The sequence below is a fragment of the Phyllobates terribilis genome, unplaced genomic scaffold (genome assembly GCF_046119375.1).
Source record: "Phyllobates terribilis strain yellow unplaced genomic scaffold, ASM4611937v1 Scaffold_3__8_contigs__length_932513732, whole genome shotgun sequence".
NCBI lineage: Eukaryota > Metazoa > Chordata > Amphibia > Anura > Dendrobatidae > Phyllobates > Phyllobates terribilis.
Genome location: NW_027362763.1, coordinates 7,639,999 through 7,650,402, shown reverse-complemented (window position 1 = coordinate 7,650,402; position 10,404 = coordinate 7,639,999). Strand labels below are relative to the sequence as shown.

Here is a 10,404-nt window from a genome sequence, read left to right as displayed (position 1 = left end):
TCGCACGGAGGATGGCCCAGGTGCAGCAAGAAACGCTGACGGAGTGGAGCAGGGAGATGGCCCAGCAGGCTGGAACCCGCCAGCGAAGCACACCACCCGCAACGAGGAGCACGCCTGCCCCTGAAGAGGATGCAGAAGGGACGGAGGCCGGAGACGACGCCGCAGAGGGAGCTAAAGAGACGGAGGCAAGTAAAGGGGACGTCACTACCCCAAGCCCGGCCACCGTAAGCCTACCCCCGCTCCCCGTCGCAGAGCCCGAAATCCCACCGATCGTGCCCGTTGCCGCACAGCTACCGCTCCAGACTAGGCCTCAAGCAGGAGCCGCGGCCACGCCCCCTGTGACGTCACGCGCCTCAACCCTGAGCGCGGCCAAGCAGGAGACGCCACCGGCCTGGTCGCAAGACCGAGTGCCCCCGGGCGCCGCAGTACCAACAGCGCCCTCTGCCGAGCCACCGGCCTGGTCGCAAGGCCTGGTGAACCCGGGCGCCGCTACCACCACCGCGCCCTCAACCTCCACAGTGCCGCACCTGGGTGAAGACTTGTTAGCCCAGCATATTTGCCCGGATGGGCAGCCCTTTGAGTGGTCACCGGAGTACTACCATCCCCGACTCCGGAAAGAAAGACCCCTGGATGAGCCCCTGATCCCGGCTCCGGCGCCCGCCAAGATCACCCCACTCTCGTTGGAGGAAGTATTAGGAGGACGCCGCTACTAAAGTACGGTAAATGGAACTGTAAAATAGTTACCCGTCAGGGTACAGGAACTGTTACCATTATAGTCCCCGTTGGGACCATCAAATTAAACTGTTACCCGTATGTCCCTTTATCCCACTGGCCGAGGACTGAGAGCGGTCATTCTTTCCTCATCCCACTGGCCGAGGACTGAGAGCGGCCACCTCCCCTTGTATATAGTTGCGTTTTCTAAAGCGCCCCCTACTGGTTTTATAAGGAACTGTGTTTTTTCCAGAAGAGACTGTTGCACTTTACCCGGTCACAAGTTGCACCGTGGCCGGAGGAACAAGAATGTTTATAATGAAAAGTTTTATATGAAGAGTTTATTGCTGCTGATAATATATATAGTGTTTTATATGTTTATGATGTTTTGAAAAAGAATTGTATGTTTTTGGATATTTTATTCTTTTACAGCCCGAGGACGTGCTGTGATTTACCAGGGGGGAATGTAGCACCCTGAGGATTCGGCTGCTACAGGGGTATTACACCTCAAGCCAGAGGTGTGGTATTCCACTCCCGGGTAAGGATGGAGTGTGGAACTGAGCTTAGTAGGCTGCATGCACTACATACATCCCATTTACGGGGGACAGAACAACGGTACTGTTATGCACACGCCCGGGCTGAGCGGCGTGTGCGTGTGATTGTAGTGATTCCACTGGACCATGAACCGGAGAGTGCCTGGAGGGGCGTGACTAAGTATCTGGCCGATCCGACCAAGATGGCACGACGGCATACGACGCCAGTGCACCAGGGAGAAACCGGGCAGAGGAACCAGGTGCTACTCCAGGTCAAACTCCGGACACGGGGGTTGACCCACACAGGGATTACTGGATCAGGCTGGTTAGGCTGGCGCACAGACTGGAGGGTATAGGCAGGCACGACTGGTATGCAGGCAGGCGGGTAAAGGCAAGCGCAGCTAGAGTGCAGACAGGGAGGCACTAGCAGGTAGGAACACAGGCGGGATAGGACCCAGTACACACTGGGACTCAGGAACAATACAGGTAGAGGGGTACAGGCAAGCACAGCTAGAATGCAGACAGGGAGGCACTAGCAGGTAGGAACACAGGCGGGATAGGACCCAGTACACACTGGGACTCAGGAACAGGCAGGTTAGGCTGGCACAGACTGGTGGATATAAGCAAACACGGCAGGTATGCAGATGGGTGGATACAGGCGAGTATGCAGGCAGGGAGGTACTGGCCGAAAGGACGGGCTGGAGCACAGAAAGGTTAAGACCCAGTACAGACTGGGTCACAGAACCGCAGATGCGGTAGACAACCACAGCAGAGAGGGAACGCCCGAAGCGGTGGGCAAGAACAGAGCAGGACGGGGCTGCAGGAGCAGCGAGCACAAGCAGGGCAGGACAGGACTGCCGGAGCAGCGGGCAGAAGCAGGGCAGGACAGGACTGCCGGAGCAGCGGGCAGAAGCAGGGCAGGACAGGACTGCCGGAGCAGCGGGCAGAAGCAGGGCAGGACAGGACTGCCGGAGCAGCGGGCAGAAGCAGGGCAGGACAGGACTGCCGGAGCAGCGGGCAGAAGCAGGGCAGGACAGGACTGCCGGAGCAGCGGGCAGAAGCAGGGCAGGACAGGACTGCCGGAGCAGCGGGCAGAAGCAGGGCAGGACAGGACTGCCGGAGCAGCGGGCAGAAGCAGGGCAGGACAGGACTGCCGGAGCAGCGGGCAGAAGCAGGGCAGGACAGGACTGCCGGAGCAGTGAGCAAGGAGTCAGAGCAGGCTAGAACCGCCGGAGCGGTAAGCAAAGGAGTCAGAGCAGACTAGAACCGCCGGAGCGGTGAGCAAAGGAGTCAGAGCAGACTAGAACCGCCGGAGCGGTGAGCAAAGGAGTCAGAACAGGCTAGAACCGCCGGAGCGGTGAGCAAAGGAGTCAGAGCAGGCTAGAACCGCCGGAGCGGTGAGCAAAGGAGTCAGAGCAGGCTAGGCTGAGTAGGGGGGACAGGGCTCTGTTCACACGGAACAGACAGGAAGGGAAAGGCAGAGCCAGACACCCACAGGGTACTTGCAGTGAAGTAGCGAGTGGACCACAAACTCACAAACGGGAGTACAGAGACAACAAGCAGGAGTTAGGTACGAGTTCAGACTCTGCAGAAAAAGGAAGGGAACGGACATAGAGGCAAAACAGGTAAAGGATAGGAGAGAGTTCAGACTGGAACTGAGTGTACGGAGGAGACCGACACTGCAGCGGAATACAGGAGCGGGTCTGGGAATACGGCCCCCAGAGAGGCAGGACGAACAGGCAAGGAGCGTGTTCAGACAGGACAGACAAGATACAGGAGCGGGTCTAGGTAATCAGCCCCTAGAAGGCGAGAGGAACAGGCTAGGAGCGTGTTCAGACAGGCCTGGAAATACAGCCTCCAGGATAGGCAGACAAGAGAACACAGAACGGGACCTGGCACCTTCAGAGTGCACGCACACACTGAAAGAAACACTATGCTCAGGCCGGGATAGATGGGCGCAGCAGAGCTATATACCAGGTGACAGACAGCAATAGGCTGAGGACGCACAAGAGGTGTGACCCACAGCAGGTACAAAAAGCAGGAAGTGATCGGGCGCCGCCCTTAAGCAGCAGAAACAGACACAAACAGACAGCATGGAGGGAAGCCAGAGAGACATTCTGGACAGGAGATCAAGTGCGCGCTCTTGCACAGTGGGAGATGGACCACTATGCAAGGACGCCGCCAGGTATGTTACAGTACCCCCCCCCTTACGCCCCCTCTTCTTCAGGCCTGCCAGAATCTTCCGCAGGGAATTCGAGGGCCAATTCTTCACTTCGAAGAGATCACTTCCCCTGTCCACCGGAAAAACTGGTCTCCTCTGGGTAGCTAGGATGCTACCTCCCATCCAGCCACCCTTAGCAACAGACGAAACGGGTGGAGTACCAGGAACAGCACACAAGGAAGTCTCTCTCCACATATTTTCAGGTGGCACCCCAGAGGGTACAGGAGACAACTGGAAGTCCTCCACCGGGTTGGAGGGGGACAGAGACTTGGGGGTAATCTCTGCTTCGAGGTACATCTTGTCAAGCTCACAGGAACAAATAGACGGGTTATCAGGTACATAATGAGGAAAAGTCACTGTCTCTTTGTTTTCTGGTGGTACCCCGGAGGATTCAGGAAACAACTGGAGGTCCTCTTCCGGGTCAGAAGAGTGCAGAGGCTCAGAGAAAACATCTGCTTCAGAGTACACTAGGTCGGACTCACTGGACGAAGCAGGCGAGGTATCGGGTACCGAGTATAGGAAAGTCTCTGTCCATTCTCCACCAGGTGGCACCCCGAAGGGTTCTGGAGACAACTGGCGGTCCTCCGCCTGGTCAGAGGGGTGTAGAGACTCACGGGTAACCTCTGCTTCAGAGTACACTAGGTCGGACTCACTGGACGAAGCAAGCGAGGTATCAGATCCAGGATATAGGAAAGTCTCTGTCCATTTACCACCAGGTGGCACCCTGAAGGGTTCTGGAGACAACTGGAGGTCCTCCGCCTGGTCAGAGGAGTGTAGAGACTCGGGAGTAACCACTGCTTCAGAGTACACTAGGTTGGACTCACTGGACGAAGCGAGCGAGGTATCAGGTACAGAGTATAGGAGAGTCTCTGTCCTTTCGCTACCAGGTAGCACCCCGAAGGGTTCAGGAGACAACTGGAGGTCCTCCGCCTGGTCGGAGGGGTGTAGAGACTCGGGAGTAACCTCTGCTTCGGAGTACACTAGGTTGGACTCACTGGACGAAGCGAGCGAGGTATCAGGTACAGAGTATAGGAGAGTCTCTGTCCTTTCGCTACCAGGTAGCACCCCGAAGGGTTCAGGAGACAACTGGAGGTCCTCCGCCTGGTCGGAGGGGTGTAGAGACTCGGGGGTAACTACCACTTTGGGGTACCCATTGTCAGGTTCACAGGACGAAGCGGACAAAGTATCGAGTACCGGGTGTAGAGAATTCTCTCTCCATTTGTCATCGAGTGGTATCCCGGAGGATTCAGGAGGCAACAGGGGGTCCTCCGCCAGGTAGTAGAGGTGCACAGACTCTGAGGTAACCACAGCTTTGGAGCATCCTTGGACATGCACACCGGTTAAAGTGGGTGAAGCATCTGATGCCGGGTGCAGGAAGTTCTCCTGTGTGGAGTCTGGATGGGCAGAAGTCTCTTCGGGCAGGAGAACTGGTGCACTACCCACGCACATTACCCGTTGGGGCTTCTCCGGGATACAGGGAGATGAAGCTTCAGTAGGGACTTCAAGGTTGGGGTCAGGAGGTCTCAGGGAGGACAGACCCTGGCGTGACGGCTTGCCTCTAGGTCTAGCACGTCTGGACTGCCTCTTGAGGTTGGGAGAAGTATTCCGGAAAGCGTAGTCACCCTGTGAGGATTCTGGGTGGGCAGTAGTCTCATTGGGCTGGAGGACTATTGCGCTACCCACACACATTACCCATTGGGGCTGCTCCGGGATATTGGGAAGTGAAGCTTCAGCAGGAGCCTCCGGGTTAGGATCATCGAAGACCATTAGAAAGGCCACCAGGAAGGCCATTAGGTCCAGGAGGATCGGATCCTGTGTTTCATATAGGGGGTTGATCCATTCCAAGGCATCACCCGCCAGGTAAGACATAATGAATGCCACCTTAACCCGATCGGTGGGAAAACATAGAGGGTAGAACTTGAAGTGTAGCATGCATTGCTCCACAAATGCACGACTTTGTCTAGGATCCCCATAATAACGTAGCGGATCCGCGGGAACGAGAGCAGATAGATCCATCTGGACGGGTGCGTAATTCGCCTGGAACACAGCTAAAGGAAAAAAAAAAAAAAAATTATTTATTTATTTTAATGCATGTATTCGCTGGAAAACTTCTCAGAGAGCGAAGGCCGTGGGGCTCAACGGGAACCATGGCCTGAGCATGCTGTTATGCACACGCCCGGGCTGAGCGGCGTGTGCGTGTGATTGTAGTGATTCCACTGGACCATGAACCGGAGAGTGCCTGGAGGGGCGTGACTAAGTATCTGGCCGATCCGACCAAGATGGCACGACGGCATACGACGCCAGTGCACCAGGGAGAAACCGGGCAGAGGAACCAGGTGCTACTCCAGGTCAAACTCCGGACATGGGGGTTGACCCACACAGGGATTACTGGATCAGGCTGGTTAGGCTGGCGCACAGACTGGAGGGTATAGGCAGGCACGACTGGTATGCAGGCAGGCAGGTAAAGGCAAGCGCAGCTAGAGTGCAGACAGGGAGGCACTAGCAGGTAGGAACACAGGCGGGATAGGACCCAGTACACACTGGGACTCAGGAACAATACAGGTAGAGGGGTACAGGCAAGCACAGCTAGAGTGCAGACAGGGAGGCACTAGCAGGTAGGAACACAGGCGGGATAGGACCCAGTACACACTGGGACTCAGGAACAGGCAGGTTAGGCTGGCACAGACTGGTGGATATAAGCAAACATGGCAGGTATGCAGATGGGTGGATACAGGCGAGTATGCAGGCAGGGAGGTACTGGCCGAAAGGACGGGCTGGAGCACAGAAAGGTTAAGACCCAGTACAGACTGGGTCACAGAACCGCAGATGCGGTAGACAACCACAGCAGAGAGGGAACGCCCGAAGCGGTGGGCAAGAACAGAGCAGGACGGGGCTGCAGGAGCAGCGAGCACAAGCAGGGCAGGACAGGACTGCCGGAGCAGCGGGCAGAAGCAGGGCAGGACAGGACTGCCGGAGCAGCGGGCAGAAGCAGGGCAGGACAGGACTGCCGGAGCAGCGGGCAGAAGCAGGGCAGGACAGGACTGCCGGAGCAGCGGGCAGAAGCAGGGCAGGACAGGACTGCCGGAGCAGCGGGCAGAAGCAGGGCAGGACAGGACTGCCGGAGCAGCGGGCAGAAGCAGGGCAGGACAGGACTGCCGGAGCAGCGGGCAGAAGCAGGGCAGGACAGGACTGCCGGAGCAGCGGGCAGAAGCAGGGCAGGACAGGACTGCCGGAGCAGAGGGCAGAAGCAGGGCAGGACAGGACTGCCGGAGCAGTGAGCAAGGAGTCAGAGCAGGCTAGAACCGCCGGAGCGGTAAGCAAAGGAGTCAGAGCAGACTAGAACCGCCGGAGCGGTGAGCAAAGGAGTCAGAGCAGACTAGAACCGCCGGAGCGGTGAGCAAAGGAGTCAGAACAGGCTAGAACCGCCGGAGCGGTGAGCAAAGGAGTCAGAGCAGGCTAGAACCGCCGGAGCGGTGAGCAAAGGAGTCAGAGCAGGCTAGGCTGAGTAGGGGGGACAGGGCTCTGTTCACACGGAACAGACAGGAAGGGAAAGGCAGAGCCAGACACCCACAGGGTACTTGCAGTGAAGTAGCGAGTGGACCACAAACTCACAAACGGGAGTACAGAGACAACAAGCAGGAGTTAGGTACGAGTTCAGACTCTGCAGAAAAAGGAAGGGAACGGACATAGAGGCAAAACAGGTAAAGGATAGGAGAGAGTTCAGACTGGAACTGAGTGTACGGAGGAGACCGACACTGCAGCGGAATACAGGAGCGGGTCTGGGAATACGGCCCCCAGAGAGGCAGGACGAACAGGCAAGGAGCGTGTTCAGACAGGACAGACAAGATACAGGAGCGGGTCTAGGTAATCAGCCCCTAGAAGGCGAGAGGAACAGGCTAGGAGCGTGTTCAGACAGGCCTGGAAATACAGCCTCCAGGATAGGCAGACAAGAGAACACAGAACGGGACCTGGCACCTTCAGAGTGCACGCACACACTGAAAGAAACACTATGCTCAGGCCGGGATAGATGGGCGCAGCAGAGCTATATACCAGGTGACAGACAGCAATAGGCTGAGGACGCACAAGAGGTGTGACCCACAGCAGGTACAAAAAGCAGGAAGTGATCGGGCGCCGCCCTTAAGCAGCAGAAACAGACACAAACAGACAGCATGGAGGGAAGCCAGAGAGACATTCTGGACAGGAGATCAAGTGCGCGCTCTTGCACAGTGGGAGATGGACCACTATGCAAGGACGCCGCCAGGTATGTTACAGGTACTCCCACCAGTATATGTGCAGGTACGACAGCGTCTGTCCCTGGCTGGAGTGGGAGGGGGGGTGGAACATTCCAGTAGTGTAGGGGCAGATAGGGGGAGTACTCTGGGTAAAGCTAGGAGCTCATTGGGTGCTGGTCACCTGGGCTCACACATAGAGGGAGTATATATGGTGGGCACCATCTTAGGAAGAGGGTCAGTCAGTCTGAGGAGAAGCAGAGCAGAGGAGCTCAGCCTGGAGGGCTGACAGGGAGCTGTGGCTCCGGCTGGGCCCAGCTCCAGAGCAAGGCCTGCAGAGAGAGAGAGAGAGGAGTAAGAAGGACCCAGAGAGAAAGACAGAGGGAACCCCAAGAACCCAGAACCAGACCAGGAAGGGTGAAGGGTTGGCGGACACGGGTACCGGAACCCGAACTGGTGGAGGCCACTAATCCTCAGCCAGAAACCGGAGGTCGTGGTCAAGATTTGCCACGACCCTCACCAAATCCACCAGAAAGGCACACCAAGCATAGGGTTAGGGAACCCAGAGGGGGTTTGACCACCAAGAGACCCGAGGGAGCCGGCCAAAGGTGGATCCCTGGTGGGAACGGCCAGGAGGAAGAGAGAGAGACAGGGAAGCTCAGGACCACGCTCCGGACTGCCTGGGGGTTGGCCGAGTCCAGGACCTGGTGGACGCAGCACGGCTCGGGTGGTCACTCAAGGCCAGAGTGACTGAGAGAACACCTGTGAGTAAAAACCCTGAAACTGCACCTCAAGTCTCTGACTCTCCTTTCTACAACATAACTACACCCATCATCCACACCTGCTGCCCTGAGGCCATACCCTCCCGTTGGGGGTTATACCATCACTGCTGCACATATACCACCGGCCTCAGCGGACTGCTCTGCAGCGGCGGCTTCAAAGCCGCACTCAACGGGTGGCGTAGTCGATCAAATTAACATCTACTGCCATAGACTGCCACTTAGCTTGACACCCTGGGCACGGACCGGGTCACCGCCACAAGGACTACTACCCCCATCGAGATCCGGCTCCGGGTATCCCTTGCACACGGCCCAGGGGGCGCGTCAGTAGCCATGATTCAAAAGTGATATATAGGATCTGGCAAGGTTGGACTGGCCCACCAGAGAACCGGAGAATCCTCCGGTGGGCCCTGGCTTCTCCTTTAGGAGAGTTCATAGTACAAATCTTGCAGCTGCTATGGGGCCATTGAGTGGGGGAGAAAGGTGGACCCTCAGAATCAAATCCTCTGGTGGGCCCATTGTTCTTCAGTCTGACACTGGGGTCTGAACCTATCTCATTGTATCTGATGGCTCAATGAGATTTTATGTGTTTGGGATGAAACCTGTCCCATGTAAAGTGAACCTGACAGCTGATACATAATGCCACGTTCGTGGCCACCGGCTGTATGATCTCAGCCAGGTATGTTTAACTCTAAAACGCTGCAGCATTTCAAAGAAAAACATATTGTAATGGCCCCCGGGGTCCGAGACGCGCTGTAGGAGATTGTCTTCAAACTGTTTTCCCATAGACCTTCATATATAAAATAAAATACAAGGAACAAAAAACACATCAAGCCCATAAAAGAAGATCACATAAAAGTTGTGATGGAGTTTTATAAGCTCGCAGACAATACGACAGTGATGAAATGTATTCAATACCGTTATATTGTTTTCTAGTTAATAACAATATTTATTCACATAATACAACTATAGATTTTCTCAGGGAACAATTGAAACTTAATTTCCCTTTCCAGGAGTCGAACCCAAGACCGTCCATATGAAAACCCGACATCATCCAGTGTTATAAAACCCAAGAGAGGAACCACCGATACCTAAACGTAGAAACCTCCCAGGACATCGTCTGAGCGATCATAAGTCACTGGAATAAGAATGAGAATGTCTGAATGTAGAGGAAATTCCCAGGATTCTGTGGTGTCGTCCTCCGACCCAGGAGCTCAATAGTCACCATCAGCCGATAATGAGCAATGTGCACTGAGCGGAAATGTTGGTTATTTGCTGTTCAGGCAGAGCTGCTGAGCACAGACGTCTCTGTGGCGCAATCGGTTAGCGTGTTTGGCTGTTAACTGAAAGGTTGGTGGTTCAAGCCCACCCAGGGACGTTGGTGTCTTTCGCTTGGACAGCTACCCAAATTGTTTTATGTTGTCAATTAATCATTTTACAAAATTCACGGATTCTATATAATTCGCATTTTTGGAATACAAGTAACGTGAACCCAGCAAAACAGCCCCTATAAGGCACAGATCTGTAATTAGTGTCCATCAGAAGAACTTCTCATGTAGTCAGCAGGATACAAACCTGCACGTGGAGACCTTAACAGATTTCTAGTCCTTTGCCTCCACCAAGCGACCAAGCGACACGGCTTCACTTGTCTCCTGATAAATCATTCACAGAAAGTCACTTTTCTTTTTTGGCTTGCGCCATTCATTGGTATCTTATGCGCCAGTTTCTTCAGTGTCGCAGGCGGTTCTTACATTTTGTTGCAAAATCATTTATCATTTTTGTCTTCTCTCTTTTAGGAGTCTTTTTAGAGCAAAAAGTGACATGTTCGGCTAAAATGTCCCCAAACTTGCAGGAAAACTATAGACGTCCATAAATTCACTCCATGGGGAGACTGGAGAACATCTTTTAACAAAAATGTGTTTGTGGCACCC

At 55.1% G+C, this 10,404-nt stretch overlaps 1 non-coding gene across 1 annotated transcript; it reads left to right on the top strand.

Moving 5' to 3' along the window:
- The first annotated feature begins 9,777 nt into the window (after positions 1–9,777).
- On the top strand, positions 9,778–9,851 carry TRNAN-GUU (transfer RNA asparagine (anticodon GUU)). The gene has a single exon. It is a non-coding gene; the product is annotated as a tRNA-Asn (tRNA).
- The last annotated feature ends 553 nt before the right edge of the window (positions 9,852–10,404 follow it).